This window comes from Balaenoptera musculus, chromosome 17 (assembly GCF_009873245.2).
Source record: "Balaenoptera musculus isolate JJ_BM4_2016_0621 chromosome 17, mBalMus1.pri.v3, whole genome shotgun sequence".
Classification (NCBI taxonomy): Eukaryota; Metazoa; Chordata; class Mammalia; order Artiodactyla; family Balaenopteridae; genus Balaenoptera; species Balaenoptera musculus.
In genome coordinates this window covers 75,917,432-75,935,407 of record NC_045801.1, presented here as the reverse complement: position 1 = coordinate 75,935,407, position 17,976 = coordinate 75,917,432, and the positions used below count along the sequence as shown (strand labels likewise).

Here is a 17,976-nt window from a genome sequence, read left to right as displayed (position 1 = left end):
GACCTCGGTCTTGACTTCCCAAGTGACCCCTCACTGTCTGATGCCCAGTCTCTTACCGAGGACCCACCTCCACCTCCCCAGATCCAGTGAGGGTCATGACAGGGGTTCCAGGACCTCGAAGTTAATGTTGGCGTTAGGTCTCTGTGTTTGTTCCCATGCCAGACCAGCGCTAAATATATTTTTGTCCATTGGCTTTTAACACATTTTCATTAAACCTCACAACAAGTTTTAAAATGTTCATTAACAGAAATAGAGTTACAGATGTAGAAAACAGACCTATGGTTACCAGCAGGGAAAGCAGGGGGAGGGATAAATTGGGAGATTGGGATTGACTTATACACACTACTATATTAAATAGATAACTAATAAGGACCTAGTGTATAGCAGTTCCTAGTGTATAGCACAAGGAACTCTACTCAATACTCTGTAATGGCCTATTGGGTAAAGAATCTAAAAAAGAGTGGATATATGTATATGTATAAGTGAATCACTTTGCTGTGCACCTGAAACTAACACAACATTGTAAATCAACTATACTCCAATAAAAATTAAATATTAAATAAAATAAAATGTTTGTTAAAAACCATACAAGGAGAAAGATAAATTTAAGGAATGTATCAATTATTTCACACAAAAAAATAAAGGCTACTAGTGGGTCTTTGTGGGTTATTTTGGCCTGTTTATATCTCAAATTTTTGTCTAGGAAACAACCCATTAATTATGCAAATTAAGTACTAAGTTAGTACTTAGAGAAAAATTATTTTGTTAGATTTTCTTCTCAAATTTAGGACTTTTAAAGTCAGTGCATTTAGCGTTTTTAGGATTAACCAAAAAGTTTGCATTTTACCACCCAATGATAAATCTATTTAGCTGGCTGTAACCAGGGCCCCTCTCTGGCAGCAGGAGGTTAAGAATAGAACAGGTTATCAATGGAGGTTGTAAAACTGCTTTCCCGGAAGACCTTTGTGAGTAAGAGGAGGTACCATGTGTCAGTCCTTCAACATTGAGTTTTTCAACAAAAGAGCAATCTAGTTTCTTACCCGAGGGAAGCCCTGACTGATGTGGGCCCCTCGTGTGATCTGTCCATGGGGAAGGGCTGTGGGATGTTAACACTGGATGCACATAGTCAAAGGGCAGCAGAGCGCAAGCAGAAAGCAACCACAATGGTCAGAGCGCTGCTGTTTCCTGCATTGAGTCAGACTGTTCCCTGCGTACCAGTCTCTGTCATCCCGGGGCCACCCTGGGTTCTAGTTGAACCACTGCCATCTGTTCCCTTGTTATATAAACAGAAAAATAAGCATTCTATTCATGAATTGGTTTTGTTGAGTGAAAGAACTAACTTGGTCCTCAGTAATTTTAGGAACAAAAAAATGGATAACCAAAGTATTTCACATGGTGCTATGTTCCATGAAGTTCCATGCCTGACCCCTTTGGGAAGGACACTGGGAAGACCTCATTCAGTCATCTTGGGTTTATTTATTTATTCCATCAACGATCTGGACACATGAGAGGAGAGGTACTGGTTAGATCCACAGGGGACAGAACGGTAAGTGTGGAGGATATGGGGGACTGACTCTCATCAGTCCAGTATCCCTTTCTCTCTGTGTGTCTTCCAGTACTGCACTCACTTCTTTCAGATTCTCTTGCAGCTAAGGCTCCAGGTATTCAATCATCACACACCCTCACTCAGGCTGTGTCTTTGCTGCATCCTCTCTTGTTGCTGGCAAGTATGGTCCTGAGGTATTGATACTTTTCATCTTAGCAGGCAACCCAGTGGTCAGGTACTAGTTTCAGAGATGACGTGAGGCTGATATGAGGCATCCAATTTCTGCTTATTCTGGTCTAGCAGTAAGTACTGTTCTGGAGCTAATCAATCTGTGAGCAGCTTCCTGGGCCATGCACCACAGCATTTGATTCCCTGCATCTGCCTGTGGCTAAGACAGCAGCTCCCCTGGAAGGTCAGTTCTGCAGTATTGTATTTCCTACCCCAAAATTTGTAATGCAACCCCATACTTAGGATGTAAACAACTTCTCAGAATTACAAATATTAATTTTGATGCTGTAGAAAGATTTTTTGTTCCCAAATTATACATGTTTAAATTTATTTGTTTGCCTGTTTCCCAATTTATTATCACAAGTATTATTGAGTTACTTGATGTAGATTATCTTTTCTTTAAGGAAAAAACATTTTGTTTTGGATGTCTCTGATCCTTGTTTGACTAGAGGATTAGTCCTGCATTGGTTGTTATAACTAAGCATCTCTCAACTATTTAAAAGTCCCTCACTGATGTTCCAGTCATGGAAACAATTTAGATGCCACACAATCATAAGAGCTGATGCTCCAGGGAGGCAAACAAACCAAGCACTTTGAAGAGAGAATACTTAAAACAAGGTTATTGTAGCAGGACCTGATGAGAAAATGCTGTTAGTGTCTCTAACTAAAATTGAGAGAGCAAAGGAATTGTCACACAGCATGCAGATTTAATGCTTGTATTCAAGAATTGTATTAAAATGTATTAAAGAAAATAATGAAATTTTGTATTGGAATAGAGACTAATATGCACCATAAACATCTATTTGAGTGTCCTAGTGCCCTGCATGGGTACTTATGGAAATCAGTAATGTTATCTGGTAAATGGCTTAGTGAGAGCCTAACTTTCCAGGAGGGAAGTGGGAGAGGGAAGAAAGGAATGAAAGGTGACTGATAGAACACCAGAAAAAAGCAGATTGAAAAATAACATATTTTGTTGTACTGGAAAGAAATCCCTTTGAAAGTTAACTTCTATATTCAACTCATAATCAAAACTAGATTACCTTAGCCAAGACTTTGTATGTCTTCTTCTATAGTACCTAGGGGTAAGAAAAAAAGAGGAAAAAATATCCTTGCAGGATGAAGAAACTGGTTAAATATTGAGCATGATTTTTTTTTATTGAAGTATAGTTGACTTATAATATTTTGTTAATTTCTGCTGTACAGCAAAGTGATGCAGTTATACATATATATATATATATATATATATACATTCTTTTAAAATATTCTTTTCCATTACGGTTTATCATAGGATATTGAATACAGTTCCCTAGGTAGGACCTTGTTGTTTATCCATTCTGTATATAAAACTTACATCTGCTAACCCCAACTCCCATGAGCAAGGTTTTTTAAAATCGATCAAGACTCCGGTTATAAAATGTTTATGAGTGTACTTCTGTGCCTGACATTGTAATAGGAGCTTTACAAGTGTTACCAAGTAGAAGCTCATGCTGCTCGCCACGTGACAGGCCGATAAATCAAGAGATGAGTTGTTGAGGGAAAAAATAGTGACTTTATTCAGAAAGACAGCAGACCGAGGAGATGGTGAACCAGTGTCCCAAAGAATCATCTTCCCTGAGTGAGAATTCAGGCTTCTTTTATACTAAAAGGGGAGGCGCTAAAGTCCTGGTTCCGGTCAGCGTCCAGAGCGGATGCGTTCATTTCTTCTTTCCTGCAGCCATTCACGGGTGGGCCAGGTCTGGATGTTTCCTGTGAGCTAAACAAAGGTATTTTAGCTTAACGTTCATTACATGGGAGGCAGGGATCCCATCACGTATAATTTAAGCTTATAGGCAACACCCCCTTAGTGATTAACTTGTAGCAAAAGCAATAGAACCCAAAGGTTAAAGTAAAAAGAGATAGATCCAATACGGAGTCAGATTTGTTCTTCCTTATTATGTAAGCACTGTCTTGTTTAATTGTCTCCAAACTCTTTGAGATGGATACTATTATTATTGACATGCTACAGGTGGGAAGATCAAGACTCAGAGAGTTTAGTTCCCTTCTCAAGGTCATTCAGCATGTCCCTGGCATAGCAGAGATCAAGACTAAAGTCTGTGAGATTTCAGTTTCCAAACTATGAACCACTGCATGATGCTTCTTGGTTGGGCTTGAAGTCCTGCCCAGGGCAGCTTTTTATTTCTCTTCAGGAGAATCCTGTCACCATGATCAGTGTTAGTTTGCTCTCAGTTCTGGAGGCTGAGGAGTCCAAGATCAAGGCCAGCAGGTAGATTTCACTCTGATGCCTCTTCTCTGGGCTTGTAGGTGGCTGCCGTCTTGCTGTGTGCTCACATGACCTCTTTTCTGTCCATGCTCAGAGAGGGAGAGAGATCTCACTTTTCCTGTTCTTATAAGGCCGCCAATCCTATAAGATTAAGGCCCCACCCTTATAACCTCATTTAACCATAATTACCTGCTAAAAGGCCTGAGTCCAAATACAGTCACATTGGGGGTTAGAGTTTCAACATATGGATTTTGGGGGGAGGACACAATTCAGTCCATATCACTCGCTGATGCAGACACCCCCTGCTACTACCCCCACCCCAATCAAAGGACAATATTTAGTAATTAGACACTATTTCCCCCAATCCTGGATTTTGGTAAAAATGGAAACTTTATTGGAGGTAAATTAAGGAGCAGAAGTCAAAAGGTCTTCTGCTTGGCTAAAACAGAAGAGGGGGATGGCTTTCTGTTTTAGTGGGACTCATGAGTTAAGGAGGTCACCAGGATGTCACAGACCTGCTCCCACCCTCAGGAGGGAAGACTCTACAGCTACCCCCATACTCTGCTTGGTAACAACTCTCCCATCGGCTGTTTGCTCTCCTTTGGTAAATCATCACTGATTGTTACTAGTTGTAATGGTGAGGTGGTTGGAGCCCAGAACTCTTCTCTGGCCATTGTCATAGTTTCTCCTCACAGAATAAAAGGGGCCGCTGTGATGTTATTTACCTTCCAAAAGATCTTGGGTTCAAGTCTTGCTCTTCAGAGGAAACGTTGAAAAATATCAGAAGTGATATGACCAAATAAAGGGTTATTTTCAGTGTTCAGTTGATGGCTGAATACATTGAGGAATCCCTAGAACATCGTACTTTTTCCAGTTACCATGATGGGGCAGTGGGAATTAGGGTTGGGTCTTCACTGTCCATCAGTTTGCTTTGATTTATCTGTAGGACAAACCTTATGTTCTGGGTCTGGGAGACAACATAGTCAAAGCAAACAGATAGAAAATGTTAAAAAATAAATTTTTTCTTGAGGGCAGAGACTATATTTTATTCATCTTTGAACCCTCAATTCCCAGTTCTTTGCTTCACAAGTGCTTGTTGCATGAATATACTCTGAATCTTTGAAGACTTAGTCCTACTATTTCGCCCTTTATTTAGCACTTACTCACTGTGGGAAAAAAGATACGGTTACTGCTTCCCATTTTCCTTAAGACATGAGATACTGCTTTGTTCTAAAAAATCCTCTACTGAGAATTTTATGATTACTATTCTCAGAGGTGCAATGTTGCTATATCTTCTGGAAATGAAGCCATGTAAGGACAATCGGGAAGAAAATTATTTCACAGTGGGCGAGTAGGATGGCTTTCTGTCCACTCAAATGTGCAACTCAAATGAGTAATAACAACTTGGGTGTTGAGTGCAATCATTTGGCATTCGATAATAACATGTTCCAAAGACATTGAGAATGGCTCATCTTTTGGGGACAATAGCTAACTTTTGGAGATTCTTGAAGGGTTAGGCTGTCCAGACCAGCATTAATTACAGAACATCAGGTAATTAGTATATTTTCCCTAATGCCTAGATTCATTCTCATTTCATTTTAAATTTAAAACTATTTTCTCACCACTCCCCTTGTTAAATCTTTCCCAAAATTTTTAAAAAGCATATTTTTCTGGAGAATAAGGAAGCCAAAGATGTGTTCCTTGATCTGGGAAGAGTATCACAGTGGGCAGACAGGACTCAGAGGTAAGAAGCCAAGATTAACTGTAATTACAGGGTGTTGTGGTGAGGGCTTGATCCCACCCTTCTTTCCCTGCTCCTGTCTGCTCTCCTGAGTCACTTTGAGTCACTCTTCAGGTATCGATTGCAGGATTTTTCTGCTTCTGTTGTTTAAAATGAGGGCTTTTTATTTTTATTTATTTATTTATTTTTGTCTCTTGAGAGAACATAATAGCCTAAATTGGATTTCTGTTGGTTCCACGTGGTCTGAATGCTTCTCTGCCTCTGACCTCCTCTGCCCCAGCGCATGAGCTCCTACACCCTGATCTTGTCAGGGCCCTGGGCTCCAGAAACCTCCTTTTGCTTTAGGCTTTTTCACAGACTGGTTCTTTACCAACTGATTAATATGAAGACCTTGTCTTCTCTCCAACAAGCTGTGCAGAACGCTGTCTGGCAGCCGCACAGATCACAGGACGGCAGTGAGGGGTCGCCCGGCTCCTGCAGGTGCATTTGCCTTGCTGGGTCTCCCGCTGTCTCCTCTAAGCCTCAGCAGCTTTCAGTGTGCTCTGCGGAGAGCCAGATTTATGGAACCATATAATACAGTCTGTACATCTGTATAATACTTATATATCCATGTAGTGTAATAATACCAATAGGTAGGTTTTGTTGTTGTTTTGTTTGCTTGTTTGTTTTTCTTTTTCTATTTTGGCCCACTGCACTGGCACGTGGGATCTGAGTTCCCCGCCCAGGGATGGAACCCACGCCTGCTGCAGTGGACGCAGGGAGTCTTAACCGCTGGACTGCCAGGGAAGTCCCAGTTTTTTTGTTTTTGTTTTTCTAACAAAAGAATCTTTTGTCCTTTGAGTTCAAAGCATCCTAATATTTCTTGTAAAACATCACATATTCCTAGATGTAGAAATCAAGGGCATTATGATTACTTTTTTCATTTTTGGCTGCATTGGGTCTTTGTTGCTGCGCGTGGGCTTCTCATTGCAGTGGATTCTCTTGTTGTGGAGCACGGGCTCTAGGCGTGCGGGCTTCAGTAGTTGTGGAGCACGGGCTCAGTAGTTGTGGCTCACGGGCTCAGTAGTTGTGGCTCACGGGCTCAGTAGCTGTGGCTCGCGGGCTCTAGAGTGCAAGCTCAGTAGTTGTGGCGCACGGGCTTAGTTGCTCCGCGGCATGTGGGATCTTCCCGGACCAGGGCTCGAACCCGTGTCCCTTGCATTGGCAGGCGGATTCTTAACCACTGCGCCACCAGGGAAGGAAGCCCTGATTACTTACTTTTTAATCTAGTGCATGGAACAACTTGACATGAATCCCTAAACCAATACAGATGGAGCAGCCTCTGTGTGTCAGGCACTGCCGTGGGTCCTGGGGAGATGTGTACCCTTTGCGTCAGGAAAACTGACATCAAGCAAAAAAAAAAAAAAAAAAAATCACACGACGACATGTCAAGCGGGTGAAGACTATAGCAGAGGGAGGGGCCGGAGAGGGGCGGTGAGCAGGCGTCAGGCAAGGACTCTGAGGAGTGTCATTGCTGCAGGGATCTGGATCCAGGGAGCCCAGACGTGGCCCTGCTGGGGCAGATGCTTGGGCTGGTCCCCACCTCCCTCCTCCGCCCCCAGCCGTGTGCACCCGCGCCCTGGAACCTGATGGTCTTCTCTCTTCTCTCAAGCTCCGGAAGCATCTCTTTGCTCTTCTTCCTCAGGTCTCCCCCCAGGGCCGTGGGAACTCAGCCCCAGCAGGGAGTCTTGTGGGTTGGTCGTCCTCTTGAAGCAGAGGAGGTACAAGGTGGAGGGTAAATGCCTTTCTGCCCCTGAAGAGACAGTTGTGAGGAGGGCGGGACTGGCCCCTCGTTGTAGGCCACACCTGCTCCCGCGCTCTCCGTGGGCTTTTCTCCTCGCGCCCCTTCCTTGGCTCCGGGGTCCCTGATCCCTTCTAAATAAACCACTTGCATCCAAGTCCTTATCTTCACTTCTGGGTTCGGACGAAGCCGAACCAAGCTACATGCTAATTATTTTCTTGATGTTGCTGTTTTTCTCTTCGAAAGGAAATCCATTTTTAATGTGTCTGAGTCCTAAATTATTCTTCCCTTATTAGACTACCCTCTACAGAAGGTTTCCTCAGTCATGCTGCTTTCATCTCCATTACCTCATAACAATCCTTCCCCATTTTCTTCTTCTTCCTTCTCCTCCTCCCCCCCTCCCCCTCCCCTCCTCCTTCAACAATTAAACGTCAAAGGATAGAAACTCTTACTACTAGAAGCCGGGGCATCTTCTTCAGACTTTAAAAACTAGGGTAACGATTTATTTGAGTATTGAACAGCATTGTACCATGTAACGTAATGCACTTCTGTACTGTCTAAATATAACAGTGAAACATGGTCATTTATAAAAAGAAGCAGAGACAGCCTGCCCAGATATAGACCGTAGTACCATTAATTAATATTTGTTGAATGCTAAGTGCACAAAGCAGCTGCTATTTCATAGGCCAGCAAAGAGCAAATGCCAGCTTTATGGAAGGAAAGGCAGCATCGCCTCGGGCTGGACGGGCACACGAGCGTGCAATCACAGGCTCAATTTGCAACCTCTGCAGAAACGGGACACCGCTCAACAGTTCTGGGAAATGAGTCCATCTTCCCGAGCTAATCAAATATCTCACAGTGCATCACGGAGGGACTCGCTTCGTGAGAAGTGAAAAGTCCTCCACGTTTCCGTGAGTGCTAATGATCAAGAGGAACATTTCAAAATCCATGTAAGTAAGAGCATAGGCGAAGATTTTACAGCGATGGTGTGACCCTCCTGGGTCAATAATAGCTCCTGGAATATGAAAACATAGACTGAAGCTCTGCATGACGGAGCACTTTTCCTAAATGGTGATTTCAACCAGAAGAAAAGTGTGTGGATAGTAATACAGCATTCTTCAACATGCAGCCACTAAATCTTCAAATAACTCCAAAGAAGAAGTAATTTGTGATGTTTGTTATGTACTTTTTGTTTAAAATCTCCCATGATGAAGGCATGTCCTTGCTCTTGTAGGTTCATGAAGAGAACCATGCGTTGCCATGGAAACTAGGATGAGGGGTGTTGAAAAATGGAACTTGGGAAGTAGGGGAGGTGCCATGCAGCAACCGATGGGACCACAGAGTGTCCCCCAGTTCAGGGGAGCAGGGGGGCCTGACCGCACCCCAAGGTGTCCAGGCAGAGTCAACTCCTCTCTTTTTTTAAAAAACGGGACCGAGATCCTCCACACTGGAGTGCGTGACACTGTGATGGAGACCTGACGGCTGCATGGGCCGCTCTGCCCTGGACAGGTGGCCCGTCTGAAGCGGGTATGAGGTGTTGCTGGCAGGGGGGACGCCATGGAAGTGCCAGGGAGGAGGGATGGAAGAGGAAGAAGAGACAGTTTTCTGTTGTGGTTGTGGGAGGTTGGTTTTCTGGTTGTGGGAGGCTCTGGAACCTGCCCTGAGGACCCACCCACATTCAAGGCTGAGATGGGACCCCTGTGGTCTGTGCCAGGCCGGCCTTGACTCTGTTCCTTGCTATCTGTTTGAGGAGCCCCTTTCAGCAGCCATGGGACTCGGGGATTCTGCAGTAGCAGAAGCAAATGCCTGGTGGCTTGTAGCATCTTGTGAAATTATAGCATCGTCATGGTGCCCACGGCACTTTGGGAGTTAGAAGTGAATGTCCACCACCCAGTCCCAAATGAATGATCTGAGCAAAGACTGAAAAAGAGAAAACGCTGTCCTCACTCCTGTCACCCGCACTTCTCACTTGGAGATACCTGTCCTGGCAGGCGCCCTGCTCTCTTCTTTTCCTCGGTGAGGTCCTGGCTTCTAAGGATGTTCAGTACGACATCTTGGCCTTAAATAGCTTCCCAAGTTTGGTACCGAGGTCTCAGAAAGTGCAAATTGGTGATATCCACGTATTCTGGCTTCTCTTGTCTATATTATCCCTCACTGGGGGCTACAACGGACCCCAGGGCAGCTCCTCAGTGGAAATCTCTTATGTGAACAGCGCATTTAACATTCCCATATAGGTCATTCCAGAGCACTGAGTAGCGTTCCCTGTGCTCTACAGTAGGTCCTTATTTGTTACCTATTTTATATATAGTAGTGTGTATATGTCAATCCCAATCTCCCAATTTATCCCTCCACACACCCCTGCTTTCCTCCTTGGTAACCATAAGTTTGTTTTCTACATCTGTGACTCAATTTCTGTTTTGTAAATAGGTTCATTTGTGCCATTTTTTAGATTCCACATATAAGTGATATCATATGATATTTGTAGAAATGGGTTTTCTTGTCTTGCACCTTGGCTATTCCCTTGCTAGACGCACGTACCAGGAAGCACCAGACAATTTAACTTGACCAGAGACAGCATGCTTAACTTCTCTTATTTTTTATTTTTATTCTTTGTGCTTTTATTTTTCTTTTTTGTTCCCTCTCAGGGGGAATTATATATTTAGGAAAAGGACTAGTAACTTCTTTACATAAATATATGATTGGAATAAAAATTAGAACAAGTATTAAGTATTAGTGAAAAGGATACCAGATTAAAACTAGGTATTATCTTTTCTGAATCATGTTTAGTAGTAGGGTTTAATTATTTTAATGAATGCCAACTTATCTGAGTCTCAGATAACTCTTCCACAGAAATCTTAACTAAAACACTAATCTCCCTCTGCTAGCAGGATATGGAACCTGTGGTGAATGTTCAAGAGGGAATAACCCCATGAGCGCTGCGAAGTGTAAAGCTAATCCCGTAAAATGAGAGTAAAGCCACAGGGAGAAAGATAGTAAATACAACAGAGTGTCAGTTAAAAGATAGAATCAAAACAAATGAAACCTTCTTGATTTTGTGTTGAAGTTCCCAGAAGTTGCATGGAGATGGGAGAAAGCCTGTCCAATGCATTCAGAGATTTGAAATTGCAGTGAAAGTTGAGCTGCCTTGTGTGGATTTTTGCATTACTTAAAATGTTACATTTATGTTTGAGCTCTATTTTTATCAAAGATACTTTTTATTAGCCACGTGGTTAGGTGCAGGGTTTGGTTCCTTGGAATGATAGCAAAGATTACTGACCAAACAAACCCTGGTGACCTAAAGTTCACTGGGAAAAACTAAATTTGAAGTACAGAAGAGATTGGTATTAAATCAAACCTCACTCAAGAAAACTGAGTTTTAAATACAGGAGAGATCATCTCTAAACAATAAAAACCCTGGGACCAGTGACAAATAATTAAGGTAGGAATTTTAGAGTCTGAAGTAGAAACCAAGCACTATGGTTCCCTCTTCTGTAGACTGGTCTCCATGGTAGGCAATTTCATAGATTAACTAATACAGCCTAGATGCCGCCAACATTACAGATGAGGAAAATGAAGCTCTGAGGGGGACTTATCTTGAACTTCATGCCTAATAAATACTGTAGCTGGATTTAAACCAAGATCCATTTGGCACCAAAGTCCAGTACACTAGGTGAAAATGAGGGGAGGCTGGCGGCCAGTAAGGGTAGGGAAACTGTCAGGATTGCCAGCAGTTCTCTTTCTGTGTGGTTTGCTTTTTAACTCTTCAACTCAAGTCTATGCTCCACAGAGACTTGCTGGATCTTTTTTACATGATGAAGGGTCTCCATGGGAAGACCCTAGGTAGCATTTGAGCTCCACACAGGTAATTTGCATGGGGTCACCTTTGCTTCAGTGCTGGTTGGTGAATTTCCTTTCCATGGCTGGCAGCTGTGAGGACTAACTGGTACCCGCCGGTGATTAGGAACCATCCTTTCTTATTCTCGTGGAGTGAAACTGGAAAAACCAAATACACTTCTCTGTGGTACTTGGTACAGACTGCTGACCTTTTCGTAGTGCTTCAGTGAGTTTCCTTGGACATTAATTTTGTTTGACTGCTAAGTTTCTGCCTTGGTTCCACAGTTTATGAATTTCTGTGGGTTCTGCTCCTGCAGTCATACAGAGCCTAACCAATGACCAGTCCTTTCACATTGTCTTTGTTCTTTCACAGAGGATTTGGCTCCAGAGCTGACCATCCTGAACTCTTTTAAAACCGTGTCTGAGAAAAAGAGAACATTAAAAACTGCAAGTTAGCATGCAGTCATTGTGGACCTACTTACTTTCATAGGCAGAGAGCACTTATAGGCTAGAGTTTTCCTCATTGCACATCACAGTCAGATTTATTCAGTTTTAAATGATTATGAGCCAAAATTGAAAGTGCTTGTATTCCCCCCCTTCCCTAACCACCACCCACCCATCTGCAGCTTATCCTATTTGTTCCGTAAATTTATAAGTGATTGAAAATAAAGGCCACTCTTCATTCTTCCCATCTGAAACAAGTTTCCTCGACAAATGAGCTTACAGATCATCATAAAAAGAATGTAGACTAGTTTTATAGGGGGAAACGCCAAAACCATGATTTTGGGCTGCTTCTCCATACAAATTACTAGGGGATAATTTTACTCTTCCTAATCCGGTTGCAGCCCCCCGTCCCTACTGCACGGCCTGGACCTCCTTCCCTTCGCTTTTTACCCTCCCTCTGAGCTATTGAATTACTGGGTTCTTTACCTAGTCCCAAGATAGGGAAGAATATCAACTATTACATCACTTAGTGTTACTACAGAGTGATGGTGGTCTCATGGCTCTTAAAGATAAGAATAATTTGTTATTTATTTTCTTTTTAAAACAATGTTTTAAAATCACTAGTGTTAATCTTTCATCTATGTTAAATGGAAATATTAATGTGTTATATAAGTGCACTTCTAAGTTACAAATTTTATAACAGTTTTATATGTAGAAATTCCCCACCTGTGTTTATTTGGTATTCCTATTTAAAGAATTTCTTTTAAAAATTGCTAAACCACATGATGCAGAGGCAATACTATACAGAGAGCCACTGAGTAATTATCAAGGAATAATAGCTCCTTTTACATGAACTGTCTTTCTGGACTTGAGAAAAGAACGGGACTTCATTGAGAGGCCAATCTAAAAAAGTACCATAACTAACAAATGCTATTCATATATCCTTAGCTGTTTGTGTAGGTTATAACCAGAATTAAAGGAAATTTCATGAATAAAATTACATCTTCTCATTAAGACTTCAAATTATGTTGGAAAATTACCTCTAATTTATTTAAAATATGAGTGAAGTTTTGCATAAATTCTGCATGCAGCACCACTAGCTTACTTTAGTTCCTTGTTATAAGCAAGGATATTTGAAAATTGTAGCTGAATGCTATCAAAATGACAAATTTTCCTCCAGTGTGAATTGAGTTTAATTCTCTAATTCTTTGAATTTTTTATACGACACAGTGTGTTCTTAACTAAGATAAAGTTAAGAGTCTTTAGAGCTAATAGGGAAATTAGAGTTTAGTCCTGTCTTCTCCTTTTGAAGAACATGCATCTGAGGTTGGTGGCACATCTAGGGTATCCCGGGTAGACCAGTAGACTCAAATCCCAGGAAGCAGGAGCAAGTTCCACACTCTTCCCTTCGCGTGTGTCCTCCATGGATGCTGAAGAGAGTTCCTTCTGCACATTTCCTTTATTTTCAATTTCATTGCCCCTGCCCACACTGAAGTTCTCATCATCTATTGTTGGATGTAGTTTAGTCCTTTATATTATGTGGCACCATGTCAAGAGCACAGTAAAGATTGTACTGATTTGTTACCAAAAATAACAAGTTTATCTTTATTCTGTCTAAAAAGACAACTAAACTACCACTAAATGCCAGGACTCTCTTTAAAGAAAACCACTTTGTGATGTAATGGAATAGCTACTCAGCAGATGCTTTTTGAGTTAATGAATGAATCTAACATTCTTTTAAAATTTTCTTTTTGAAAGAGTATGAAGTGGTTTGCCTATATATTTCTAGTTAAACTCATTCTCCATGGTATTTCCAACTATCCTTTCAAAATGTGTTTCTGGTTATACCATTGCTCTCTGTATAAACCTTCCACTGTTCCAATGAATAGAGTCTGAATACTTCAGGACGGCATAAGCAACATTTTATACAGTGGCATAAGACAGTGGTAGACCGCACACTCTGGGTGAATACCTAGAAAATCAAGGCTGGATCAACACGAAGTTGGGACAATTATTGAAGTGTAGTTAGATTTCACTTACTTCTTTAGTAGTTTTTTAAATAAAAAGCTACATAGTAGTGACTCTAGTACTCCTTTCCAGTGCATTTACCACGTGATCTCAGACCAAAGTCCAGTTTGTATTGGAATTTGTTTTAAAAGACACAATACATGTCGCTTGCAAACTTGTATGGACTATTGTTTTATTTCTTGAGAGTGTCTGAATCTTTAGCTGAACAAATGTCAGAATTTGTCAGTTCTCTCTAAAGCAGGAAAAATAAAACAAAACAAAACATCAACAACAGTAAGAGTTAAAACAGAGGGATGAACTTGAAGTTGTATCTAGATCTGGGAGAGGTTAGTATATATGAAAAATATTCTCACAAAGAAGTATTTTAAAAAATTAAAAATCTGGTCATATTGGTATCTTTTTCAGTGATAATTAGTTTTCTTGACAGTATAAGATTTGATTGGCTTTTTATTGAATTTTCTGCATGATTCTATATAGCTGAAATATACCCTGCTTGATCTTTAATCATTGTTTTCTTTAGTTTAATAGTTGGGTACCATTATATGAATACTCATTTTCTTCTGTTGACTTTGTGGGTAGATATTCTCAGATTTCTCTGAGTCTAATGGAAGATAAAAGATATTCTTTTCTCTCCTTTCATGATGTTGCCTGCCTTTGGCTTCATCCTTCCATAGATTAGGATATCGGACTCCACTTCTAAGGTTTTTATAGTGGAAGATGCTAAAAAAAAATGCACAGACGTATAGATAATTGAGGTGATGGCCAAATCCCCTGACCTGGGCTGAGAACAAACACCCCTCCTGAAACCCCTTAGTTGTTTGATGCCCCTATGAGCATTTCCATTGAGTCCTATGACATGTATTGAAGAGATAGCATTAAAACAATACTTCTAACATCATATCTATATTTCCATTATCATCATATTATACCCTTATTATAGGAAATGTTCTCTTTTTTACTTAGATACTTGTATTACACTGGAAACATAAGAAATATGTCTGATAAAATATACCCTATATAGAGTAAAAAGCAGAGGTTTCTCTAATTTCTAGAAAAATAGAAATAGAACTCGCCTCTATGAAATCAAAGAAAAACACTCTGTTGCCCCATAATACCACATTCTATGAAACAAGGTCAGCTAAATAAACAGTTGGAGGCATAAAAATCTAAACTTCTCAGATGGATGAACTGGAAATCATTCTGTTCTCCCTCTTTACCGGAATCCATTTTCCCCTTCCAACTCTGTTCCCCCTGGCTCTGGGGCAAACCTAACATTTATGGGTCCAAATATTGATAGTCTCTGGGAAGTATGGTGGTAGCTGGCCCCAAACCCATAGAATGTACAACGTCAAGAGTGAACTCTAATGTAAACTCTGGACTGTAGGTGATAGCGAGGTGTTGGTGTAGGTTCATCAACTGTAAGAAATGTACTACCCTGGTGAGTGATATTGATAGTAGGGGAAGTTGTGCATGTGTGGAGGCAGGGTATAAATGGGAAATCTCTCTACCTTCTGCTTCATTTTCCTATGAACCTAAAGCAGCTCTAAAAAATAAAATCTAAAAAAAATGAGACCAAGGCCCTAGGTCCTGGCCCTGCTGTGAACTGTTGTAGAATATCAACAGGTTAACACTTGGGGTTCTCCCTCCTAACATCTTTCGTGGAATTGGCTAACCACTTATTTTGGAAAGGCAAGGAACAGAATGCCTCTTAGAATGCTGAGAATAAATGTTTAACAAAATTATTCTTTTTCATGGGGTTATTCTTGTCTTTCTATTTGGCTGAATGTTCCTTAAGGGCACAGACCACACCTTATGCTTAGAATATGCATATTAGACTTATGAATATGCATATTAAACTTATGCATCTCAACGGAATCTGTTCGGCAGGAATTTGCGTTGGTACAAGGTAGCTATTATCTTGGTTAGAGTTGCAGATGTCCAGAAAATCTGTATCCCTTGAATTAAAATAAATAAATGGCCAGATGCCTGGGGAGAGAGTAAGAGGAGGACTTGGGGCGCGTGCAGACTTGTGCCTGAGGTGGCAGGAGTAAGATGGTAGTGTTCCCACGTCGCATGCTTCTCAGAGCCGAAAGAGGGCACAGCTGCAGCTACTCCACCTACTGTAAAGATCACCGAACTTGGAGTCAAAGGGCTTAGGTCAAAGATTTTAGGTCAAAGATGTTTGCAGAAGGGAAACAGACTGTAATCCCATGGAGCTGAGCAGTGTGTCAGGATTTGAAGAAGATGCAGAGCTTAATGGCTTTGAAGGATCTGATATGAAAGACATGAGGCTGGAAGCTGAAGCGGTTGTAAATGATGTTCTTTTTGCAGTTAACACCATGTTTGTCTCAAAAACCCTGTGCTGTGCAGACGATGTGGCCTATATCGATGTGGAAACAAGAGAAAGGAATAGATACTGCCTGGAGCTCACTGAAGCAGGGCTCGGGGTGGTAGGTTGTGCTTTCGACCAGGTGGATGATCATTTACAGACTCCTACCATGAAACAGTCTACTCCTTGCTGGATGTGCTCAGCCCTGCCTACCAGGAAGCATTTGGAAATGCACTCCTTCAAAGACTTGAAACTGAAAAGGGATGGACAGTCATGACTAAGTTTTTCCTGTTAGAGGGGCTGTTGCTGGTACACATGTTGACATAAAGCTTGAAATTCTTGCAGGTGGTCATAGTAGAAAATGCGTCTTTGATTTTGTGTCTTTATCATTTTTTGCTTCACATTTAGGCTTTTGATTGAGAACTTTATTGACTAACGAATTGTGTTTCTCAGTTTCTGATTCATTAAGGAAATCCTGAGGCCATTGCTGTGATGCCATCATTAAGACATTCAAATTTCTTCATATAGTATCTCTGGCATTCTGAAAACCTAATCAGTATTTCATTCTCTTATTACAGGACTTTGATGCTGCCAGCACTTTCTTTCACATAGGAAATTCTAGATTTGCATGGTCATATAGGAAATAAACTAACTTCAAACTTTGATTCAGCTTGCTAAATAAGGGGTTTACTGCCAGCTTGGACTGACTTAATAAGAGAAAAAAACAGCAGTAGATTATGTTGGTAGAGCTTTTTATATTCAAACATCTTTTACATACATTATCATCACATTTCATCTTCAATAGTTCTCGGAAGAAATCAGGAAGCATTACAATTTGCATTTTAAAGATGAGGAAAATGAAGATGAGAGGAGGAGGTTTTCAAAGGCCACAGAGCTGGGAAGTGAGTCTGTAATAACCCTGATCTGTTCCCATATAAGAATCCAGAAGGCACATCCCTGATGGAAGACCACACTTTCCAAGATAGGATCATAGTGTCCGGCATTTGAGTAAGCCTCAGAGGAAAGAAGAGACAAGTATTATTGAGGAGGGGTCTATCAAAGACCTTGCTCAGGTACATATTTCAACTTAGAGATTCTCCCATCTTACAAGCAGGGTGGATGTGCTATCCTAATATTAGTTACATAGTTGGCAGAGATAAAATGAACCAGTACCAAGAGTTATATATCATCTAGAAGTAGCAGAATGTCTGATAAATTCTTGGTTGTCTTCTTGGCATTTATGTCCTTAATTTATGTTGAGTAAATTGTGATCAGAACTGTTGCTGTAATCATGATTGTGACTATCATTTGAACTTGAAAGAAAGTGAAAATGTCACAGACATCACATTAACTGGGCAGAAATAAACTACATCTGGAGACAGGTATTTGAGATTGAAAGATGTTCAAAGAAGAGTCATAAGACCATATTCTAGGAGCTCTCCAAAGTTCTGGGATTAGAGTCATACAGTATAAGTTCAATTAATATATTGGATTGAATGAGTTAGTGAAGGACATAGAGTTTTATTGCTTGACAAAATCCTGTTCATCTATAAGCTACTAGTTAAGGAAATGGAGGATATATCTTAATTGTCTTATCTCTATCATTTTATCATTAAAAGTATCCCTGAGTGATGCATGTTAACAAAACTTTGTGCCATTATTTTAAAAAACAATGTGATACATATTATTTGCAGATTAAGTGATATTAAATATTAATTGACATCAGTATAAAGCCTCCTTCAGAGAAACCTGACTTTCATTCCAATTTGTTTTCTCATACGTATCA

The 17,976-nt window shown here is 40.9% G+C and overlaps 1 pseudogene; it reads left to right on the top strand.

Moving 5' to 3' along the window:
• Positions 1-3,975: 3,975 nt before the first annotated feature.
• On the top strand, positions 3,976-16,467 carry LOC118883369 (annotated as a pseudogene).
• Positions 16,468-17,976: the final 1,509 nt, after the last annotated feature.